The sequence below is a fragment of the Meles meles genome, chromosome X, assembly GCF_922984935.1.
Source record: "Meles meles chromosome X, mMelMel3.1 paternal haplotype, whole genome shotgun sequence".
NCBI classification, from domain to species: domain Eukaryota; kingdom Metazoa; phylum Chordata; class Mammalia; order Carnivora; family Mustelidae; genus Meles; species Meles meles.
The window spans coordinates 132,575,551-132,599,422 of record NC_060087.1 but is presented as its reverse complement, the minus strand read 5'-3'; the positions used below and the strand labels follow the sequence as shown (position 1 = coordinate 132,599,422).

General features: G+C 39.5%; 2 protein-coding genes across 5 annotated transcripts in view; one reads left to right on the top strand and one right to left on the bottom strand.

Annotated features, from left to right (window-relative positions):
* The window catches only part of SPRY3 (sprouty RTK signaling antagonist 3), a 132,637-nt gene extending 110,390 nt beyond the window's left edge, over positions 1 to 22,247 (bottom strand). Inside the window, exon 1 of the mRNA XM_045995193.1 lies at positions 21,934 to 22,247. The gene's annotated coding sequence lies outside the window, so the exon portion shown is untranslated. The remainder of the gene's footprint in view (positions 1 to 21,933) is intronic.
* TMLHE (trimethyllysine hydroxylase, epsilon) overlaps positions 21,616 to 23,872 on the top strand; it is a 90,033-nt gene continuing 87,776 nt past the window's right edge. For 2 of the 4 annotated variants that reach the window (XM_045995191.1, XM_045995188.1), the window contains exon 1: positions 21,619 to 21,774. The gene's annotated coding sequence lies outside the window, so the exon portion shown is untranslated. Of the gene's footprint in view, positions 21,775 to 23,872 lie in introns of all 4 variants that reach the window. The other 2 variants (XM_045995189.1, XM_045995190.1) reach the window with 2 other exon arrangements.

Sequence of the window (23,872 nt, the reverse complement as noted above, 5' to 3'; positions counted from 1 at the left end):
AAAAACAGTATGGTACTGGCACAAAAAAACAGACACATAGATCAATAGAACAGAACAGAAAAACCAGGTTTTTAATTGACAACTCTATGGTCAACTAATCTTTGACAAAGCAGGAAAGAACGTCCAAAGGGGAAAAGATAGTCTTTTCAACATATGGTGTTGGGAAAACTGGACAGCTACATGCAAAAGAATGAAACTGGAACATTTTCCTACACTATACACAAAAATAAACTCAGATGGATTAAAGACTTAAATGTGAGACCTGAAACCAGAAAAATCCTAGAGGAGAACTTATTTGACATTGGCCATAGCAACTTTTTTCTAGATTATCTTGAGGCAAGGGAAACAAAAGATCTTGAGGCAAGGGAAACAAAAGCAAAAAAAAAAAAAAAAAGAAGAAGAAGAAAGAAAGTATTGGGACTACATCAAAATAAATGGCTTTTGCACAGCAAAGGAAATAATCAATAAAACTAAAAGCCAGCCCACAGAATGGGAGAAGACATTTGCAAATGTTATATGTGATAAAGTGCTTGTATCCAAAATATATAAAGAACATTTACAACTCGACACTCAAAAACCAAATAATCTAATTAAGAAATGTGAAGAAGATATGAATAAACATTTTTTCAAAGAAGAAATCCAGATGGCCAACAGACACATGAAAAGATGCTCAACATCACTCATCATCAGGGAAATACAAATCAAAACTACAATGAGATAGCGTCTCACACCCGTCAGAATAACTAAATTAATAACATAGGAAATAACAGGTGTTAGTGAGGATGCAGAGAAAGGGGAACCCTCTTGCAGTGCTGGTGGTAAGATAAACTGGCACAGCCACTCTGGGAAAAAAAAACAGTATGGAGGGTCCTCAGAAAGTTAAAAATAGAACCACCATATGATCCAGTAATCGCAATACTGGGTATTTACCCCCAAAATACAAAAACACTAATCTAAAGTGACACATGCACCCATATGTTTATTACAGCATTATTTACAATAGACAAATTATGGAAGCAACCCAAGTGCCCACTGATTGATGAAAGGATAAAGAATGTGTGAGATACACACACACACACACACACACACACACTGGAATATTATTCAGCCATAAAAAGAATGAAATCTTGCCATTTGCAATGACATGGATGGAGCTAGAAAGAATAACCCTAGATGAAATAAGTCATTCTGGGGCACCTGGATGGCTCAGTTGGTTATGTGGCTGCCTTTGGCTCAGCTCATGATCCCAGGGTTCTGGGATCGAGCTCCGCATGGGGCTTCCTGCTTGCTGGAGAGGCTACTTCTCTCTCTCCCTTTGCCTGCCCCTCTGCCTACTTGTGCTCTGGATCTCTCTATCAAATAAATACAATCTTAAAAAAAAGAAAAACTCATTCAAACAAAGACATGATTTCATTTCATTTCAAACACATATGATTTCATTCATATGTGGAATTTAAGAAACGAAATGACCAAAGGAAAAGAGAGAGAGGCAAACCAAAAAAACAGACTTTTAACTATAGACAGCAAATAGAAAGCTATCAGAGGGAAGGTGGGGGGGGCTGAAATAGGTAAAGAGAATTAAAAAGTATACTTACCATGATGCGCAATGAGTAAAAAATTTTAAAAAGCAAAGAAAACTTAGAAAAAAACTTTGCAAAGACAATAAGGAAAACTAAAACACATCTTAATAAATGAGATTATAGGTTACCGGTTTCTCATCCACATTTAAATGAAATGTAGCGTCGACTGACATGACTTGCACTGTTTGCAAGGCATCACAATTTCCTATGCCTTTCCCGTGCCTCAAGAAGTATTGAAAACATTACCTAAAAACCACTCTTTTTAGTTCTTTAACAGTATAGTTACTCCTCTTCAACTTTTGGTCCATTTTTTGCTCCAAGTGAAAGGGATGATATAGGAGCTTTGGCAAAGGAACACAGACTGTTAATTTGCTAAGTATTTGCTAAGGGATTTCTCTAGCCAGAAAAAAAAGGACATTAGAATTGGATACTTTATAGATTAACATAACAGAATCACAAATAGAAGGCCAGCATCTTACTCAGCATGGTTTTTCCTGTCCCTTCTGAAGGGTACTGGAGTCATTTACTGCAGTGATCAAAGTTTTTTTTCTTTCCTAAAATAAAATTATAGGAAATTTCTCCTAACTGCATTTTAAGAGATTGGGTGGTAGAACATTTTTTTCCTAAATTCAGAGCACAGACAAGGGTAAGGAAAGAGGATTTCTGTTATACTGGAAGATCCCCTTTTAAAACAAGCCCATTCAGTCATAGTCCATTAGAGTCTCTAGGAAGCCTCACATTTCAGCTCAGGCCTTCATTCAATGTGGATACCCCTGGAAATATTTCTTTGCTTTGTTAAAAAAAAAAAAAAAGCCTGCAAGCTTATGTGGAAGGTGCTAGTATAGCCTGGCACAAGTCTAAGGGTTTGTTGTTTGTTTGTTTGTTTGTTTGTCTGTTTGTTGTTTAAGAACCACACCTTGTATGCTGTCTTTCTGGTGGGAGTTTTCCAAAGTTACTGGAGTGTCCAGCACCAAATTGTCCCTAGGTAGGCATTTTAGTCTGTTAACGGAAGTATTGAAAGAGTTTTACATCAGGAGATCCACGAAGTCTTGGCCAGGAAAATAGACATTTGTGTTCTGATAAGACATTCATTGGGGGGGGCCTGGGTGGCTCAGTGGGTTAAGCCTCTGCCTTCTGCTCAGGTCATGATTCCCAGGGTCCTGGGATGGAGCCCCGCATCAGGCTCTCTGCTCCGCAGGGAGCCTGCTTCCCCCTCTCTCTCTGCCTGCCTCTCTACCTACTTGTGACCTCTGTCTGTCAAATAAATAAATAAATAAAATCTTTTAAAAAAAAAAAGACATTCATTGGAATGACTCCCCAGATACATAATAGAGCATGACTGAGGTCCACAGAGTTTGCACTCACTTTCTATGGTTGTTGGAATTCTACTTTCTGATATATGGATTTTAGAGGGCCACAATATAAACCCCCTCTTTCTTTGCCAGAGTTTGGAACCAATTGAAAGATAGAAAAGTCATGCACATGGAGATCAAAACATCATTTTTATTACTGATAAAACTAATATTGGAGAATGTGGGTTCCCTAACATTGATTGAATCAAAGAATCAGTCAGACTTACCCATTCATTTGCAGGCACTACTATACAACCACAGGTACCCTTATGCGAAAGCCTGTTCCTGTAACACTTAAGGAAGAAGCAGACACAAATGTATGTGGGTAGTTGGCAGCCAAAGGAACAGAAGGAGGAAGAGGCTCAGTTGCACATGTTCATTTCTGCTCCCAAATTCATCAGTCGGGAAAGTCACCAGAAGAAGTAGGTGAGGTAACAGACAGGAGCCAGGAGAGAGCAGGGTAATTCTTTCCTCATGGAAACCAGAGGAGAGTGGAAAAGTTGGTCTCTATTACCCAGAACATCTTTTTCACCTGCGACATTAAACATTCTAAAAGTCTCTATCCATAGGTAGGGTAATTAGATATTTCCAAACTTTGCATCAGTATTTTTTATTAATGAGTATTTATTTTTAACTTGATGTTACTGGCAACACAATGGTATCTTTGCAAATGACTCTAATTTGTTGCGGTTCTTATTGTGAACATGCTATGAGAGATGAAACTATGTATTTCTTTGATTCAATTAATATCTATAATCACTGATCTGAATTGGCTGAAATACTTCTAGAAATGGACAGGATTAAAAATAAAGCACAGGGGGTAGGGAAAGAGTGGTTGGGTTATGGACATTGGAGAGGGTATGTGCTATGGTGAGTGCTGTGATGTGTGTAAGACTGAGAATTCACAGACCTCTACCCCTGGGGCTATTAATATATTATGTGTTAATAAAAAATGTAAAAAACAAAACAAACAAAAAAGCATAGGAAGAACACAAAACGGGTCCATGATGTCTTTAGGTATCCATTTCTATGGAAGCTTCATATTCAAATATACCCTTAGAAACACAGAATCTATAAAAGATCTTGGGCATCATTTGCCCCAACTCATTTGATACTAAGGTCCATAGAGGGGAAGCAATTTGCCAAAAATCAAAACAGCAAATATGAGCACAGGGAAGGAAGTGGGATTAAAAATCAGGTATTTTGATTCTCATTACAAGATATATCACCAAGATTTATCCTTTGAGCACCACTCATGTATGCTGATTCAGATGGGGAAAATGCTTGGCCTATATGCCAATATGTGATTTTTAAAAAGATCAGAATTACTTAGCTACCATTTTGCCACAATCTTCTCTGTCGAATATAATAATTTTTACACTAGACATATTACAGTTTTGGAAAGACAGATTTTAAGCCTAATATAGGTGATGAAACAGAAGAAAGTATGTAGTTCACCCAATAGGCTCAAGTCTCCTGACCAGATGAATCATATTCATACTGAGAAAGTTATGGATGAATTTTTTGGTAATCTTTGAAGACTTGAATAGAGAGGCCTCCATATGTTTTCCATAGTGGAAACTACAATATGATCTAGCAATACCGCTTTAGGTGTATATCCAAAAGAATTGAAATCAGGATTTCAAAAATGTATCTGCACTTGCAAAACTCACAAAAGCCAAGACATGTAAACAACCAAAATGTCCATTGACAGATGAATGAAAAAAGAAAATGTGCTAAATATGTACATTTGAATATTATTCAGCCTTATATAGATGGAAATCCTGCCACATGTGACAACATGGATGAACCCTGGGGACATTATGCTAAGTGAAATAAGCCAAACACAGAAGGATAAATACTACATGATTCCACATATATGAGGTATCTAAAATAGTCAAACTCATAGAAACAGAGAGTAGAATGGTGATTTCCAGGGCCTGGAGGAAGGGGAAATGGGGAGCTGTTGTTCAACAGGTATAAAGTTTCAGTTATGCAAGATAAGTAAGTTTTAGAGATCTGTTGTACAACATAGTGCCTATAGTTAGAAACACTGTATTGTATGTTTAAAATTTTGTTAAAAGGGAAGATTTCATGTTAAATGCTCTTACCACAATTTTTAAATGGGTGAAATATCTGAGTAGACACCTCACCAAAGATATACAGATAGTAAATAAGCATATGAAAAGATGCTCAACATCATAAGTCATTAGTAATTGCATATGAGAATTATAAAGAGATACTTCCACACACCGATAAGGATGATGAAAATCCAGTAAGGATGGTCCATTTAGACAATAGAATATTATTCAGCTCTAAAAAGAAATGAGCTATCAAGCGATGAAAAGACATGGAGGAAACTTCGATGCATATTACTAAATAAAAGAAGGCAATCTGAAAAGGCTACATACTGTATGATTCTAACTATATGACATTCTGGAAAAGGCAAAACTATGGAGACCGTAAAAAAGATCAGTGGTAGTCAGGGGTAAGACAGAAAGGAATAAAAATGCAGAGCACAGATGATTTTTCATTCAGTGAAACTTCTATATGATGTTAAAATGGTAGCTAGAGGTCATTATACATTTGTCTAAACCCATAGAATGCACAGAACCAAGAGTGAGTATTAATGTGCATTGTGGACTTTTGGTGATAACAATATGTCAATGTAGGTTCATCAACTGTAACAAATGTACCACTTTAGTGTGGGATGTTATTGGGGTAAATTTGTGCATGTATGGAACAAATATTTTCTGGAAATTCTCTGCACTTTCTGCTTACCTATGCTGAACATAAAACTTCTCAAAAATATAAGGTCTACAGGCGCCTGGGTGGCTCAGTAGGTTAAGCCGCTGCCTTCAGCTCAGGTCATGATCTCAGGGTCCTGGGATCAAGTCCCATATCAGGCTCTCTGCTCAGCGGAGAGCCTGCTTCCCTTCCTCTCTCTCTGCCTGCCTCTCTTGTGATTTCTCTCTGTCAAATAAATAAATAAAATCTTTTAAAAAAAATATAAGGTCTATGAAATAGAGGCTGAATAACACAGTCCTTAGATTCAAAAGAATACAGGGAAATTTCAAAACTTATAAAATGTGATCTCAATGTTAAGTTTAGTCAGGGCTTTAGAATGGATTACTAAAAAAGAATTATTGATGGGAAGAAAAAGAAAAGTGCTGATCTCCAAGAGCTAACATATGTGACCAACAGTTTTGACAGAATAGTCTAATTTCCTACTGAAAACTCCATGCTAATTTTTGATAGAACAAAAGGCCCAAATTAAGTTACTATGAAAACTCTATTTTGGTATATGGTACAGCTAGAAATATCTGTTGTACTGAGGCAAGCAGTTTTCTTTTCCCCTAAGCATCATATTTTGCATATTGTATATCCTTGGCATAATGTTACATTAAGAAGCTCAATTAACAGAAAACAATATGTAACGACATTGTCAGTAGCTGGCATATGTAGCTGGCCAGACACATCTCTCCCACACTGCTTAATTCATAGTCTTTTGGATGTCCTTTGTCTCACTTTTAATGACCAAAGTTGTAGAAAATATTCCTGTTTAGGAACCACCATCTTTGTTTTTCCTAATACCTGAAATCTTGCCCCTCCTACTCTGGTGGGCCTCAACTGACTGCTTTACTTCTTACTTTTGGAATTACTATCATTTCTTTAAACTATGTGGCCACTCTCAAATACTCTGACTTCTCCCTTCCCATTGCTTGATCCCCCCACAAAGTTCCTTTTCTCTTTCCATGCAGAGACATATTTCTGGTTTCCCTTGGAGCCCTTCTCAAACAAGCCAGGGACACATTCCCAAATTCTTCCTGTGTACTCATGGCAAATAATAGCTAATATTCAAACTTATAATTTCACACATTTCCATAGACATGATGAACTTCCTTCTTAAGGTTTACTACATTAGTTGATAAGGTGAATGCTATATATATAGCCCATTTAGTTCCCATTTTTTAAATAAACATCTCATGTGCAACTGAACAACCCAGGCATTTGACAAAGTTGCGCATGAGATGTTTATTTAAAAAATGGGAAGGTGACAATACAATTAAATGGGCTCACAACTAATTGAACAATTACACCAAAACAGTTCTGTTTATTGGATTAATCATAAGCTCCATGAGGAAAGGAAATGCAGGTATTTTGTTCATCACAGAAAAGGTGCTCAAGAAATATTAAATGAGGATATATAAAGTATCAAATACAGGAGACTGGTAGTCCTTGACCTGTTCAATATTTTTGCCAATAAATTGGATAGAGATAAAGAAAGATGAAACAGACCTAGTATTTTAAAACCTGAGATGTAATAATTGGAAAAACCCTTCAAATACACAAGATGGAACAGACTTGGCTTAAGAGCTTCATATGTGAAAATAAAGAGCTTCATATGTGAAAAAAAGATGTAGAAGACTTAGTTGACAGTAAGCCTATGAATCAACAATGTATAATTACTAAAAATAAAAGGCAGTAAAATCTCAGTCTCCACTAGTAAAAGTATAGTATACAGAGGAAGGGTGGTTGTAAACCTTCTACTTAGTTTTACTTCTTACTTAGTTTTACTTCTACTAGTTTGCTCCGACCAAATCCAACCTGAAGGAATGTGTTCTATTGTGAGAGGCAATTTTTACTTTGATAAGAAGAAGAACTATATAACCATTAGACTTAACCCACAATGGAACCAATTTCCTTCCTTGATATACAGTGAGTTTCCCAGCACTGGACATATTCAAAGAGAGAATGGAAATCTGCTTGGAAAGATTTTGTATAGAAAATTCATCTTCAGCATAAGAGGATATTAGGGGAAAAAAAGACATCTCAAAATTTTCCAATTGGTGTGTTGTTTTCAGCACAAATGTTTCTCCACAAATGTACTATAGGTATGCAATATAATATTGATTCCTTTGACCCTTGTAGTGAACAGACAGGGCTTTAGGTAACTGGAATCTCCAGGCCAGTTGCCTATGGCTGCAAGCAACCTTACCTGTTTGTCTCAGTAAGATATACAAATATTATTTTCTATTTGTACCATGATGTGAAAAAGATTTGGATCCAAAATGAACTCTGGTTTCCTTTCAAAATTTAGTTATCAAAAGTGATAAAAGTCACTAATTTCCAGTGACAACTCTAACACTAAATTGTACAATTTAGTTATCACTTTTGATAACTAAATTGTACAAATTAGTGTTAGAGTTGTCACTGGAAATTAGTCCAGGGTTCTTTCTAAATTACAGTACCCATAATAGAGGAAAACATCAATAGAATCTTGAAGCAAAATAAGATAGCTGCTATAAATTTGACTTAGAGAAAGTTGGTAAAGAAGACAAATGGCATAGTCTATAGTTCTAACAGTCTGGCATAGGGAGAAGAAATCTCATTCTTTATGCATTAATTACAGAATTGACCAGAGGTGAATATAATCGCCCTGTATTTAAGTGTATCCTGAATCAGTGCCTATCTCTGAACGGTTAATCTTTCTAAGTCTATGACCTTGAGAAAAAGAGTATAGGTACACTTTGACCAGTAAAAGACTAAATAGAAAACTCCAAGAAGGAACTGCTCAAGAAAGGCAGATCTGGGTGAGATGCAATAGGAAGAGGGCTTGGAAAGCTGGGGGAGAGTTTGAAGGCACTGGAGATTTGAGAGCCAGTAGTCAGGGAGGTTGGAAGGGCACCAAAGAAACATTGGCTGATTTCACACTTTGGCAGCTTTTCTGACAAACTTCCACACTTTGGCAGCATTTCTGACAAACTGGCCAGAAACATCTTCCACTGTATCGTTCCCTTTTGAGAATACCAGGCAGGATTTACTAAAACCAACAAATGTTTTTCACAGAAGCTATATCAACATCTTTTCAAACCTACTTCATATTTAGTGAACAAAGAAGAAAACAATATTATATACATGTAGTAGTTTGAAAGCATACCATGCTCTTAGTCATGTGTTGGGCCTATGACATGAGGTCATTGAAGGTAGAAACTATCTTGAGCTTTTATATTTGCACTCTGGTGCCCAACAGACCACAGCATGATGAATAGAGGATAGATTAAAATGATAACTTAGATAAATAGATTATACATAGATAGATGATAGATGATTGATAGATAATAGAAATAGATAATAGATGGATAGATAGATGAGATATAGATAGATGATAGATAATAGATAGATGATAGGAGATGGAAGGAGGGAAGGAAGGAAGGAAGGAAGGAAGGTAGGCAGAAAGACCATGGATATCTACTCAAAACCAATGTTTGAATGAAATAGTTGGGTAATTGTTAAGAATTGGAATGATACTCATAAGAAGACAGAATGATTTTTCCTAGCCCTTGGCACACCCTTCCTGCTTCCTCACTAAGCCCAAATACCAATCCTCAAAATATTCCCATCCCCCAGACATTAGGAGAAGCAATAACCTTCCTGCAGAAGAAAACTGGCTCTTTGTCTCAGGGATCAGAATGACTCAGGAGATAGAGTGATTAACAAAAAGTGTTATCAGGCTAAAAGATTACTATTTAAATTGTGAGTATCTTAGAAGAAAAACCATTTAAAATAGGTAACTTTCTCCTCCCAGGCCATCATTCCCCTATGTCTCCTACTCCTACATTCCTAAGCCCTCAGCTTCCTCTAAAATAAAGTATCATACCCCAGCAGATTGTGTTAGCACCTTCCAAAACCTCAAAAAGTGGGAGTACAGTGGTTCAGCAGGACATAGATCGAGGTAAATGACAAGTGTGTAAGGTAAAGGTTGTCATGAGCTTACATCTGAGGACAAGGAAAAATCATAGGCTAGTAACTGGTGTGGCTTTCCTCGGGGAACTCTCAGGATGATCAGTGAATCCAGCTACTAAAAGGCTTTAAAAGGCCAGTATGGTAGTATAGATAGAATATTGAAATAGAAAGTTTCTAGCTCTGGTTGTGTCTTGTGTGATTTTGAACAAGTTCTTTTGCCAATCTAGGCCTAATTTTTTTCAAAGATTTATTTTGGGGGTGGGTGCAGAAGGACAGGGAGAGAGAAACCCAAACAGACTCTGCACTGAGCGGGGAGCCTGATGTGGGACTAGATCTCAGGACCGGAGATCAGACCTGAGCCAAAACCAAGAGTTGGACGCTTAACCAATTGTGCCACACGGAGCCCCTGGGTCTAATTTTGAATATAGAAAAATATATATACTTCACTTAACTCACAGGTTATTGTAAGGTCAGATAAGATAGTTCCTATAAAAGAATTTTTTGAACTCTGAAGCAAAATACAAACAAAGGGAATTTGTTACTCTAACCTCTTCATTTTACAGAAGAGAATTCTGAAGCTAAGAGATATGGTACTTGTTCAAAACTACAGATAGTAGCACAGCCAAAATTGAATTCATTCTCCTGACCAAGCCAAGTGCTTTCTCCTCTGCACCATTCTTACCTCCTTCACTAACTTGGTGTATGTGAGAACTCATTGACTGAACTGCAAGCATGGGGTGTCTAATTAATTTAGAATGATAATCTACACATTTGCATTCACACTGCAATGGAATTTACTAAGGAATGTCTAGATATTGTCACTGTAGATTTAATTATTTTTCTATGGATTTTAATTTAGAACAATTTTTGTGGGGCATCTGGATGGCTCAGTAGGTTAAGCATCTACCTTCAGTTTGAGTCATGATCTCAGGGTCCTGGGATCAAGCCTCATATTAGGGGTCCCTGCCTGCTTGTCCCTCTCCTGCCCACCTGTGCTCTCTGTCACTCTCTTTATTTCTCTCTCTTAAATAAATAATTTAAAAATTTTAAAAATATTTAAGAAAAATTTTTGTAATCATAAACATGTCTGGCCATTAATTGAAACAGTACTGTGGTCTGTGTTGTGATTAGCAGATAATGTATCAGCATAGGGATTATAAAAATGCTCATGACTCATCTTTTTAGAAGCTGTGAGATTTTCAGCTTAAGGTCAGTTTCTTTGAAATACAGGTAATAATGTGGGAGATTAATTCAACTTGTATGTATTGTATACCTTAAATACTTTAATGCTTAGAATGTGGAAGGTGAGAGATCCAGGATAAATTTTAAAAGGCTTTATAGAAAATGAATGAGGAATGCCACAGTATAAATGGATAGGATGATGTGAAGGAACAGGACTAGAAGGATAGAGGAAGAATGAGAAAAGAGGGCAAGAGAGATCAGCTTAAAGGTATAAAAGCCATTGATGATTATTTAGAGGCATATTAGAAATTATTCAGTGGGTACTTAAAGCCCCAAAATAATCCCTTTATTACTTGTCTAATCTAGGTTGTTTATCTCCTAAAGCAAATCATTGGAATGAATCCATTATTGCATTAGGGTTACTAATAGCTCACTGTCTATGATAGTCTAATTTTTAAGACACTTAAAGAACATAAGTACCCCTGGGCCCTTGGATATTTGTAACATGGACAATCCTAAATCATGAAATAGGGAAGAGGGCAGAAATAGAATATCTTAGAGCTGATAGTTATGGCTTAGAACATAGTGACTGGAATATTCTATAAGAGAGCTGAAGCAAAACAGGAAGGCGAAAGAGGATCAGTAATCGAACAGAGAAGAGACAGGAACAATATGGGGCCCATGGAGAGGTAGTTATTCTGGAAGCCCCAGGAAAGTGTTGTTTCATGATTTTAAAAAGAGGCTAAAAACAAAGGAGTGAGGAGAGATTTAATATAAGAATTTCCTCAGAACCTTAAGATATAACAAGCATAAGATGCATAAAGAACAATAACCTGGTCTTTTCTGATTCTATATTCCATTTGTCCCTTCCCAGGAGGTAACCCCTATTCTGACTTTCTGCTATCATAGATTAGATTGGCTTTTTCTAAAAATTGATATAAATGGAATAACATAATATGTACTCTTCTTTGTCCAGTTTTTTGTCCAGCAAACTGCTTAGAGTAATACTTTCTAGCTTCATCCATGTTGTGGCAAATGGCAAGATTTCATTCATTTTTATGGATGAGTAATATTCTTTTTTCTTTGCTGCATGCCAGAAGTTTTGGACCATTGTGTTTTCATTTTCATTTGTTTCCATGTACTTTTTGTTTCTTTTTTTTATTTCATGGCAAATGGCAAGATTTCATTCATTTTTATGGATGAGTAATATTCTTTTTTCTTTGCTGCATGCCAGAAGTTTTGGACCATTGTGTTTTCATTTTCATTTGTTTCCATGTACTTTTTGTTTCTTTTTTTTATTCCATTTCTTTGAAGACATTGATGGTAGTTTGATAGGGATTGCATTAAACATGTAGATTGCTTTAGGTAACATGGACATTTTCACAATATTTATTCTTCCAATCCAGGAGCATGGAACATTTTTCCATTTCTTTGTGTCTTCCTCAATTTCTTTCATGAGTACTTTATAATTTTCTGTATATAGATTCTTAGCCTCTTTGGTTAGGTTTATTCCTAGGTATCTTATAGTTTTGGGTACAATTGTAAATGGGATTGACTCCTTAATTTCTCTTTCTTCTGTCTTGTTGTTGGTGTACAGAAATGCAACTGATTTCTGTGCATTGATTTTATATCCTGACACTTTACTATCATATGATCTCCCTGATATGAGGACATGGAGAAGCAACATGAGGGGGTAGGGGGATAGGAGAAGAATAAATGAAACAAGATGGGATTGGGAGGGAGACAAACCATAAATGACTCTTAATCTCACAAAACAAACTGGGGGTTGCTGGGGGGAGGTGGGATTGGGAGAGGGGGAGGGGGCTATGGACATTGGGGAGGGTAAGTGCTATCGTGAGTGCTGTGAAGTGTGTAAACCTGGCGATTCACAGACCTGTACCCCTGGGGATAAAAATACATTATATGTTTATTAAAAAAAAAATTTGGAAGGGGAGGCAAACCATAAGAGACTAGGGACTCTGAAAAACAACCTGAGGGTTTTGAAGGGTCAGGGGTGGGAGGTTGGGGGAACAGGTGATGGGTAATAGGGAGGGCACGTTTTGCATGGAGCACTGGGTGTTGTGCAAAAACAATGAATACTGTTACGCTGAAAAAATAAATAAAATGGAAAAAAATATAAAAAAAAGATTTAAATGTAAGTGCTTAAACTATAAAACTTTTAGAAGAAAACGTAAGTCTAAATTGCCATGACTGGTTATTAAGGCAATAGCTTCTTAGATATGACACCAAAAGCACAAGCAACAAAAGGAAAAAACAGATAAAGTGTACATCATGAAAATTAAACTCTTTTGCACTTCAAAGGACACCATTAAAACTATGAAAAGACTATGCACAGAATGGAAGAGTATTTTGCAAATCATATATCTACTAAAGCCTTGCACCCACAATATATAAAGCATTCTTACAACTCAATAAAATAACAAATAACCAAATTTTAAAATGGACAAAATTTCCCCATAGAAAATATGCAAATGGCCAATATGCACGTAAAACACCTCAATGTCCATTCCTAGGCCTTAGGAAACTGCAAATCCAAAACATAATGTAATATCATGTCACTCCCACTAGGACAGTAACAACTAAAAAAGAGAAGAACATGACAAGTGTTGACAAAAACGTGGAGAGATTGGGACCCTCATAAATTGCTAGGGAAAATATAAAATGATGCAGGTGTTGTGGAAAACAGTCTGACAGTTCTTCACATGGTTAAACAGTATTACCACAAGACCCAAAAATTCTACTATTAGAGAAAAGAGAACACATTTCCACACAAAAACTTGTACCCACATGTTAATAGCACCATTATTCACAAAATCCATAAAGTAGAAACAACCTAAATGTCCATCAACTGGAAAATGGATAAACAAAATGTGGCATATTCTTATAGTAGAACATTATTCAATCATATAAAGAAATAAAGTATTGATACATGCTACCACATGAATCGACCTTGAAAATATTAAGCCAAATCAAAGAATCTAGCCACAAATGACCACACATTGTATCATTTGATTTACATAAAATGATCAGAATAAGCAAATCTTTAGATACAGAAAATGAATTGGTTGCCGGTGTCAGGTTTGGGGGTTGGGGGATTATGCATAAAGAATGCAGTTTCTTTCTGGGGTAACAAAAGTGTTCTAAATGTTATTGTGATGATGGATGCATGCACAACTCTGACTATACTAAAAGTCATTAGACTATATACTTTAAATGCGTGAATTGTATGGTACATGAATTATATCTCAATAAATCTATTTAGAAAACATGCTCACAAATAATCAAAATTGAAACTCTGAACAACTACAGACAAACAATCCTCCAATACCAACAGACACATGAAAAGATACCCAACATCACTCATCATCAGGGAAATATAAATCAAAACTATGATGAGATATACCCTCACAGCTGTCAGAATGGTTAAAATCAACAACACATGAAATAAGTGTTGGAGAGGATGCAGAGAAAGGGGCACCCTCCTACACTGTTGGTGGGAATGCAAGCTGGTGCAGCCACTCTGGAAAACAGCATGGAGGTTCCTCAAAAAGTTGAAAATAGAGCTACCCTATGACCCGGCAATTGCACTACTAGATATTTACACATAGAACAAAAAACAGTAATTCAAAGGAATATATGTACCCCAATGTTTATAACATTACCAACAATAGCTAAATTATAGGAAATGCCCAAATATCCATTATCTGATGAATCAATAAAGAAGTGGTAAAAATATACGTGGAATATTATGCAGCCATCAAAAATGAAATCTTGCCATTTGCAATGATGTGGATGGAGCTAGAGGGTATTACGCTGAGTGAAATAAGTCAGCCAGAGAAAGACAATTATAATGTAATCTCACTGATATGAGGAATTGGAGAAAAAAGACAGAGGATCATGGGACACTAGAGGGAAAAGTGAAACAAGACAAAACCAGAGAAGGAGACAAACCATAAAAAGACTCTTAATCTCAGGAAACAACCTGAGGGCTGCTGGAGTGCTGTGAATTGTGTAAGACTGATGAATCACAAACTTGTACCCCTGAAACAAACACATTATATGTTAATGAAAAAATAAAAAGTATTGATTGATCAAGGCAAAAAAAAAAAAAAAGTTATCTTGGGGCCCCTGGGTAGCACAGTTGGTGAAGTGTCCAACTCTTGGTTCCAGCTCAGGTAATGATCTCAGGATGATGAGATCAAGCCCCGTGATAGAGTCTGAGCTCAGTGAGGAGTCTGCTAAAGTTTCTCTCTCCCTCTTCCTCTGCCCTTCCCTGCGCTTGCTCTCTCTCTCTCTCTCTCTCTCCTCTTTTCTTCTCTAAAATAAATAAATAAATCTTAAAAGAAAAAAAGTAATCTTATGGGTTATGTAGAAGGAAGCTGAGGTCCGGCTTATATAATTCCTTTCTTAGGAAACCTCTGGATTAATCTCATATAGGCATACTTCATTTAATTGCATTTTGCACATATTATGTTGTTGGGGTTTTTTTTTTTTTAATAAACTAAAGGTTTGTGGCAAAAAAAATACTGGCAATACAAAATGTTGGAAAGGTTGCATACAAAATTGATATCTCATGCATTGCTGGTGAGAATGTAAAATGTTTTAGCCACTCTGGAAAACACTTTGGTAGTTTCTTAATATATTAAATATGTAACTACTGTATAATCCAGGAATTAAACTCCTAGGCACTTAGCCCAGAATTAAAACTTGTGTTTACCCAGAAACCTGTGTATGAATGTTCATAGCAACTTTATTCACAGTAGAAAAATCCTAGAGGGGATCCTGCATGGCTCAGTTGTTTCAGCATCTGCCTTCGGCTCCGGTCATGATCCCAGGGTCCTGGGATGGAGCCCCACATCGGGCTCCCTGCTCAGCCAGAAGCCTGCTTCTCCCTTTTCCACTCCTCCTGCCTGTGTTCTCTCTCTCTCTCTCTCTCTCTCTCTCTCTGTGTCAAATAAATAAATAAGATATTAAAAAAAGAAAAATATTGGAAATAGCCTGAATGTTCTTTGAAGTGTTAATTGTTGAACAAACCAAAAATAATAATAATAATAATAAATGACCACATATGTGTAGGTGTACTACTGGATTCTAACCTGTTCCATTCACTTATTCACTGCAAACTCTGATCTGTGCCTCCTGAGCTTAGTGAGACTTCCAAGCTCATCTCTATGTTGGGGTCAGAAAATTGACACCAGGCAAGGAATGGGGTGATTCTGGGAGCTTACATTGTGAGTTTCTCTTCTACTGTAGATCACAGTTGTGTGCTGACTATTTTTCAATACCTGTAAACAGTCTCCTTGCATATTTTATGAGATTTTATGATTTTTGTAATAGCGCGGTGCAAGTCTAGAGACAACAATATAGAATTATTTAACATTTTTTTTCACTTAAATCATGGAGATTCGGCTTCTGTTGCACACAACTAAGAGCCCTGACTAATGCAAGCTCTTACTTTATGTCAGGCTCATGATAGGAGCTTTAGCATTTATTATATGACTTAATCTTCATTGACAGAACTCCTTCCTGTAGAAACCAAAGCAATGGGGAAGAGGCATTTCTCTCTAACAGTGGTAAGAACGATAAGCAGGTTTCAGTGAGAAAAGTATTCTAGATGGATGAAGCATGTATAAATGCACATAGAGAATGAACACGACAAGAAATAAAGTTGAAATCTTTGGCATTGTCAAGGGAATAGTTCTGAGACCTTCATAAATTCTCCTAATGCAATAAAACCACTACACCATTGAATTTTCTCCATAAATGCGGTAAAATATAATTATTTATAGAGTACACAATCCTATAGGATTATCTTAAATGCTTTTCCCATGCCGATTAACATCGATACCACTAAGATAACCAACCTTCCCAGCTTAACCTAGTGCATCCCAGTATGAGCAAAATCTCACATCCTAGGGAATCTCTCAGTCTCAGGCAAAATGGGATGGTTGGTTCCCTTTTATTATAATGTGGCATCACTTACTTAGCTTCAATTAACTGGCCTTGGATGGGCACCAGACTTAAACTTCAGTGATGAATCCCTCTCCCATATTTATGGATATGGGACCATAGTGCCTATGTTAGGTGCCTTTCAGATTTTCTTTCAAAAGAAAACCTGCGGGGCGCCTGGGTGGTTCAGTGGGTTAAGCCTATGCCTTTGGCTCGGGTCATGATCCCGAGGTCCTGGGATGGAGCCCTGCATTGGGCTCTCTGCTCAGAGGGGAGCCTGCTTCCATCTCACTCTCTGCCTGCCTCTCTGCCTACTTGTGATATCTCTCTGTCTGTCAAATAAATATATAAAAACTCTAAAAAAAAAACCTGCTGTGAGTAGTGAAGTCAAACAATAGCCTCTAGGTATGGCATTTTGGGGATACTTTTGTATCATTTGATACAAGGCCGTTCCCATCCTAGGCATTTACAGGCGATTTCTGAGCACAAAGGGGTTACTAGGACCATTTAGGCCCAATGTGGGATTCTTATAATTAGCGATTTTTGCTCTAGGTTCCCAGTTGGGCTGCCTGGGACTTCCGTAGAGTTGCACTGCAAGCTGAGGCACTTCCTACCCATTTCTCCTAAATTTCTTCTCCTTTAACAAGCATCAGACCTGTAATGTGGTCTGAATTCTGTCCCTGCCTACTCCTGCTCTTCCTCTTTATCTTCGTAATCAAACCCACAATAGATCTCTGGACTTGTAACTCCATCTTGGTAACTGCTTTTCAGAGGACCCAATGTGGCATAATGTCTCTCTCCAGTGGTTGAAGCTGTAAGATGAAAATTTAGGAAGGTGTCAATAACCACACTTCCTATTGTATGGACGTGAGAAACAAAGGAGATTGTGGGGGGTGGGGGAGGAGAGAGAAAGAAAGGGAGAGAGAGCGAGAAAGAGGAGAGACAGAGGGTGAAAGAGCGAGAGCAAGCACAAATGTACAGGGAGAAAATAAACTGATAAAATAATGATAGAGCCAGAATGGCATTTGAATACTTGGTTTTGGGCATTCTTGAGGGCGATCTGTACCTTGCCCTTTCCAAATTTTGATTGTTCCACTCCTTAAATTTTGTGAGACACACAATTAATTATCTTTCCACAAACTTCCTCTCTTTCCCTTATATTAGTTTCAGGTAGGTTTTTGTCCCTTTCAACTACCAAAATACCTCTTCACTGCAAAAATTAGTGTACAGGCTACTGAGTTTGTGCTGAGTCATATTTCTGTTTAGTCAGAAATGTTCATACCATGTTCATAGCCTCAGGTGCAAAATAACATACTTTTCAGTTTTTACCAAATTTTTGTCCTTTAGTAGATGCAGAGAATTTTGCATGGCCTAGATAAATTTTGAGTTTTAGCATTTACTTATTTCTGCATGGAATCTATAGAATTGTTGTCATAGACCAAAGCCTCAGCCAAATTCAACATTGCACCATGCCCAGAATATTTATTTTCTGATTAAAAAAGTCACTTTTAGTTATATAATGAAGGTTACTTTTAATATGAATCTTTTTTTCTTTCTTAAGATACTGATAAAACCAAGATATAGATATTGGCCAAAGATGAGAGCTCCTACACATCAGTCTTATATAATAGTCCATACTGGAATGGTGTTAATTTGGTCTAGGGCAGGGTTGGCAACTTACAGTCCGCAGGCCAAATTCTACCTCTTGCCTGTTTTTGTAAGTAAAGTGTAATGGAGTACACTCCCACTCAAATTGCAGTGCTGTCTGTGGCCACTTTTGCTCAATGAACACTGAATCAAGTAGTGACAGGTAGAAACTATATGCCTACAATATTTACTATCTGACACGTTACAGAAAAAAATTGCCAAGCCTTGGCCTTAAGTGGTATCAGTGCAGGAGAGCCAAATACATGAGCAGATTATATTTTTGGAAGTAGAGCAGGAACAAGCCTGGTGTATTCTAGGATCATAAGGCCTGTGTGGCTAAAACATAAAAGGACCCAGATACTACCCAGTCTTTTTTGTTTCAGCACATTAGTGCCTATTGATTTTTATTCACACATTAATTCACTCATTCAACAAATGTTTTTCAAGTTCCCACTCTGCGCTAGATAGTGTTAGCTACTTCACACACACAAGCACATACGAATTGTAACAAGGGGAATCAACAAGTCAACAGTTTAACACAGAATAGTAAGTGCCTGATGTCATGTGGAGGAGATTAACTTTTATTTTACCACCCATTCAATATTTATCTGCTATTTCCCGGTACCTTCCTCCAGCTGCACCTGAACCACATCTTTTCTGGTCGGTCATGCTTCCCTTCCTTCAGTCACTAAAATGCATCGTCATGGTATTCATCATTGTAATCACAGCAGCCAGTACTTGTTGAGCATTTACAGTCACGGCTAGGTACTTTTTTTTCAAAGATTTTATTTGTTTATTTGACGCAGAGAGAGAGATCACAAGGAGGCAGAGAAGCAGGCAGAGAGAGGGAGAGGGGGAAGCAGTCTCCCCGCCGAGCAGAGAGCCTGATGTGGGGCTCAATCCCAGGACCCTGGGATCATGACCCGAGCCCGAGGCAGAGGCTCTAACCCACTGAGCCACCCAGGTGCGCCTGGCTAGGTACTTTGTACACATTTTTCTCAATGAGATTTACCAGAATATTTAAAACTCCTACTACCTCCAGCCTGCCCTTTTTCTGCTGGATTTTTTTAATCGCTCCTCTCATCTTATAATGTTTAATATATACTTTATACTAGCTACTTTGTACACATTGTCTCCCTTAACCATCACAACCTATAGTATAGATAGTATCATCATGTCCATTTGTGAAATCAGAAATTGAGGGTCAGAGAGGTAAAGTCCTTTGCCCAAAGTCTCACAACTTCGTGTGTCTCACAAAGTTGCACTGAAGACATTTATTTTCTTCCTTATCTACTCTGCCTGCTGATCCCTCATGTTATGCTCATCACTGCTTGATGGTATCACCTACCAAAGGCACCACTATCACTGCCAATACCAACAAAGTCTTCCATCTAGGCATTAGTTTGACTCCACGGTGTTGTTTCTTGAAGCTCTTAGTGTTGTTTCTCACAGATACCAAATACCTGGGAACAATGAACATATTTTGTGAAAGACTTCTTTGTGGTTTTTGGTTGTGCTTCCATTATAGTACCTGTCTTCAGGTTTGGAGCCCGATTACCTAGGTTTGAATCTCAGCTCTGAAACTTAACTGCTCTGGGATCCTGGTAAAATTGCTCAACTCATCTGTGTCCCAGTTTCCTTATTCTTAAAGGAAGGATAATAATATCACGTACGTCAAGTGTTTGATATAAAGTCCTTACGCCTGCATTTGGCCTATACGGTAGGTTTAATAAATGTTAGTTACTATCACTAAAGCAACTGGCTTCTTTTTCCAACCCTTCACAAGTTTTATGTATCAATCTCTTGCCTCTTTCTGGATACTTTCTATCTGTTGATTTTACTTTATCTTTATAGATCTTATTCACTCTAATTGCTACTGTCTTGGTCCTTCCTATTACAAGACTGTTGGTCATGCCCTTTGATCGCGGTCCTTGTGTGTGGAATGTCCTTTTCCTGTTTGCGTGGCCAATTCCTATCAGTTCTTTAAGTTACCTAAGGGCGTTGACTCTGTCTGCTTTTTGTTTACCATTTTATACTTGGAGCTGAATCCAGCACCTGGCGTCCGTAGGCGCCAGCATGAGTCTAGAATCTCACTCGCTTTTTAGTTTCTGTGCTAGGGTCTTTGAAAAGAAATTTGAAAAACGCAGTTTTTTTCTGGTCTCAAGAGATTACTTGTTCATTGAAGGACACAGGCATGCAGAGGGGGAAGTTATAACTCCGAATGATAATTGCTACACCGGAGGCCAGTACTAGATCCACTGGGCATATTGAACCCATGGAAAAGAACAGAAACTAATTTTGGAAAATAGAGAATGATTCACGGAGCAGGTAGTATCTAAGTAACCAGCAGCAGTTTCGCGAAAGAACAAGGAGGCGTAGAGCGTGTGACAGATCATTCCAAGGCAAAAGTATGAAGGCATTTGCTTCTTTTGTTGATCCTGACTTCCACACACCCTTTCCTTTATCCCCACCGTCTGACATGACACTGATTACGTTTCAGCTCTAATAACCGCAATAGTGCTGTTTCCCATTTTACAATGTCTGTACAGTGTATTCGTTTGTTTTTGCTCTAGATTTTTTTCCCGTCTGCCTTGGATTTCCATCGTACATACTGTTTCATTGTGGTTCTTGGTCCTTTTTGTATTATGTGCCGTTCTTGAATTTGTACGTGCATTACGATGTGCATTCTAATGACCCGTTCCCTGTTAGCATGTACTGGTATGTGGACCCTGGATCGAAGGACCTGGAACGAATTGGTGGGAGTCCATCCCTGAGCAGTATGTGACTGAAGTTCAAGAAAGTGGTGCAAAGAAGTAGAATTATCGTTCCAGAGAACCTCAATAAGTCGTTATAATTAGGTTTGTTGCAGAAGACCCCAATAAGCAAGCTCGTGAGGGCGAGACTCGGGAGGGGCACTGAACAGGCAAACGAGGAGAGCCAGGTGTCACACTCCGTGTATTTTTGTGGGTCCGTCCATTTTCCTCTCTATGCCCGCGGCTCCAAAGCTCGTAAACGAAGGCGACTGGAGCACCCGACCGCGACCCTCCGGAGTCTAGCTCCCAGCGCACCCCCGCCCAGGTCGCGGTCTCAGGCTCAAGCGGCACCCCCCGCGCTTTGCCGGAAGGAGCGGGGCGGGGCCTCTCGGCGGCTGGGCCCCGGCGGCCTGGGGGAGGGGAGCGTGGGACCGATAGTCTCCGGGAAAAAGCAAAAGGCAGGCGCCGGGCTGCCTCCCGAGATCTTCTTTGCTTGCAGTTCCTCCCGTTTGGCTGAGCTGGAAGTCGCGACCTCCGGCACAGGTGGGTCCTGTTCCACCGATCGGGGAGGGGGTGTCTTTGGCGGCTGCGGTGGTTAGGTTTGCCCGGACACTCGCTTTAAGGCCTGGCGCGGGGTGGAGGGGGGGTGCGCGGGGAACGGCTCCCACCCGGTCTGCTCGGCCCCAGGACGGTGGTACTTACCTTAACCCCCGTGGAGGAGAAGGCCGCTCGCGCCTTGCCGCAGGGCTGTCGTCACGGTTTTCATGCCAGGTGCGCGGGGACAACGGCCCGCGGGTGAGCGCGGGGCCAGACGGGCCTAGCTCTCGGCCGGGTCGGCAGGCGCGGGAGCAAGCCCGCCGCGGGGCCGACGCCCAGCCTGCCTCGTTCCGAGCTCTACGGACCTCCCCGCCCGGGCTCCGGCACCGACTGGAGGTCTCCAGCTGGTGCCTGACCTGCTCGAGCTTCGGTCGAGTGGAAGGTAGCACTCGGCAGTCTGCAGCACTGACTTCTCTCGTTCTAAGATCCACTAGTGTTCTCTGCCCGGATTTTACCCTTTGTCTGCCCCTCCCGAGCGACAGTGCCTAGCAAGAGTCGGGAGCGACTGGGCAGCGCACGGGGTGTCGAGGAAGTGCTCTCCATTACGAAAGCCCCTCCGAAAAACCTTGTGAGCAGTTTTAACGACTGACTGACCCGAAAGCTGGGAAAAAGCGTTCATTACCGTGCCTTGGTTGAATGTCAGCTATGACGACTGCTTTGATGAATTCTTTACTCTTAAAGATTTTAACCAGATGATTAACGAAAACATTGTGTTGAATGAATACAGTACACTGTGCAGCAAAAGTCGCATCATAAAAGACTTGTGTGATTTAACTATTAACCAATGGCTGAAGGAAAAACGAGCTTTCCTATGTAGGAACACTTGCATAATCCATTCCCATATAGCATTCTTTTAGAGTTTCTTCTTAGCTGGCATTGTCTTCTCAGGAATCTCTGTAGTAAAAACTACCATTTATTTTGTAGTAACTATAAAGACAAAGAATTATAAACACTATGGACCAACATTTTGTCATTGCAGTTCACCTCAAGGAACTGCTTAAAAGGGTAATGACAGCCCGATCTTGTGCAAAACTGTCATCTCAACAGTGTTTATCTGTCCTCATACTCTCCCCGGTGACTACGATGATGAAGGGAATCTTTGCAGGTTGCTTCGAGTCCAGAGTTGACGGACTGGGGAGCGGCATCCTTGGCATGCCCCATCCCATTCTCATTTCTGGGAAATCTACACGGGGACAGAGCACATCCGGGTTTGGGTATCTGTACCAGCAGCCAGAAGCCGTTCTGGATCTCTGCTTGTCGCCCCTGGGAGAAGCAGGAAAATACCCAGACTGACCCTTGGAGTCCGTAGTGCTGCTGGCACGGGTACTTTTGGCCTGCGGGCCCGAGGGTGGGGCCAGGGGCCGGATCCACGAAAAGTCTCTCTGGGGTGGAAGCCAAAGTGAACAGAGATCCACCAGCTGGGTGCCGTCCTGACCCTGTTTGGATGACACCAAACGGCCCCTGCGCTCATTGGGGCCGGACAGGCTGCCACTGCGCTCCCCTCAAGGACTCGCAGGATGACAGGCTCTTGGCCAAACCCGGCCTGCGCCACACCTGCAGGTTCCAGGCAAGGGGTGCCTGATAGGGAGTTGGGGGTCCTTCTGGGCATGGGACCTGGTGAGTTTCCAAACCGTTGACAAACTGAGAGGGAAACGGTGACAGACTTCTGCGGAGCCGACCTCGAGGGTGACTTTAGGACCGGCTGTTTGGCAGGCACCGATGAATGCTCTGTTTGGCCACATTTCTACTCTATTCATTTATTCTTTCACTCCAAAGACAATCAATGAATGCTTGCCCTGTGCCAGCATGCTGATCCACTCACGGAGATGAGCAGCAAGGGAAGACAGTAAGTTTGGGAGGAGAGCAGGGACTCCACTTTAAGCACGCCGACTCGGGGGCATCTTCTCTCTTCCTGGTTCCCACAGGAGAGTCCATTCAAAATCTTGCCCCTTCTGCTTCCTGAATATTGTTTTTTTGTTTTTTTTTTAAAGATTTTATTTATTTATTTGACAGAGAGAGATCACAAGTAGGCAGAGAGGCAGGC